This window comes from Sinocyclocheilus grahami, unplaced genomic scaffold (genome assembly GCF_001515645.1).
Source record: "Sinocyclocheilus grahami isolate Dianchi unplaced genomic scaffold, SAMN03320097.WGS_v1.1 scaffold28.1, whole genome shotgun sequence".
NCBI lineage: Eukaryota > Metazoa > Chordata > Actinopteri > Cypriniformes > Cyprinidae > Sinocyclocheilus > Sinocyclocheilus grahami.
The window spans coordinates 2,785,832-2,786,421 of record NW_015505207.1 but is presented as its reverse complement, the minus strand read 5'-3'; positions in this window follow the sequence as shown (position 1 = coordinate 2,786,421).

The following is a 590-nucleotide window of genomic DNA, read 5'->3' as shown; positions in this document are numbered from 1 at the left end:
TGATAGAAGTGGCTGGAAGACCTGCCAAGAGAGCATTGCAATAGTCCAGCCTGGATAGAACAAGAGCTTGAACAAGGAGTTGTGTTGCATGTTCTGAAAGAAAGGACCTGATCTTCCTAATGTTGTATAAAGCAAATCTGCAGGACCGGCCAGTTTTAGCAATGTGGTCTGAGAAATTCAGCTTATCATCAATCACAACTCCAAGGTTTCTACCTGTTTTTGAAGGAGTTATGTTTGATGACCCTAACTGGATGGTGAAATTCTGATAAAGTGATGGGTTTGTTGAAACCACAAGCAGTTCTGTCTTAGCCAGGTTGAGTTGAAGGTGATGGTCCGTCATCCAACAAGAAATGTCTGTTAGACATGCTGAGATGCGAGCAGCTATCGTCGGATCATCAGGATGGAATGAGAGGTAGAGTTGAGTGTCATCAGCATAGCAGTGATATGAAAAGCCATGTTTCTGAATGACAGAACCTAGTGATGCCATGTAGACAGAGAAGAGAAGTGGTCCAAGTACTGAGCCCTGAGGCACCCCAGTAGCTAGATGTTGCGACTTGGACACCTCACCTCTCCAAGATACCTTGAAGGAC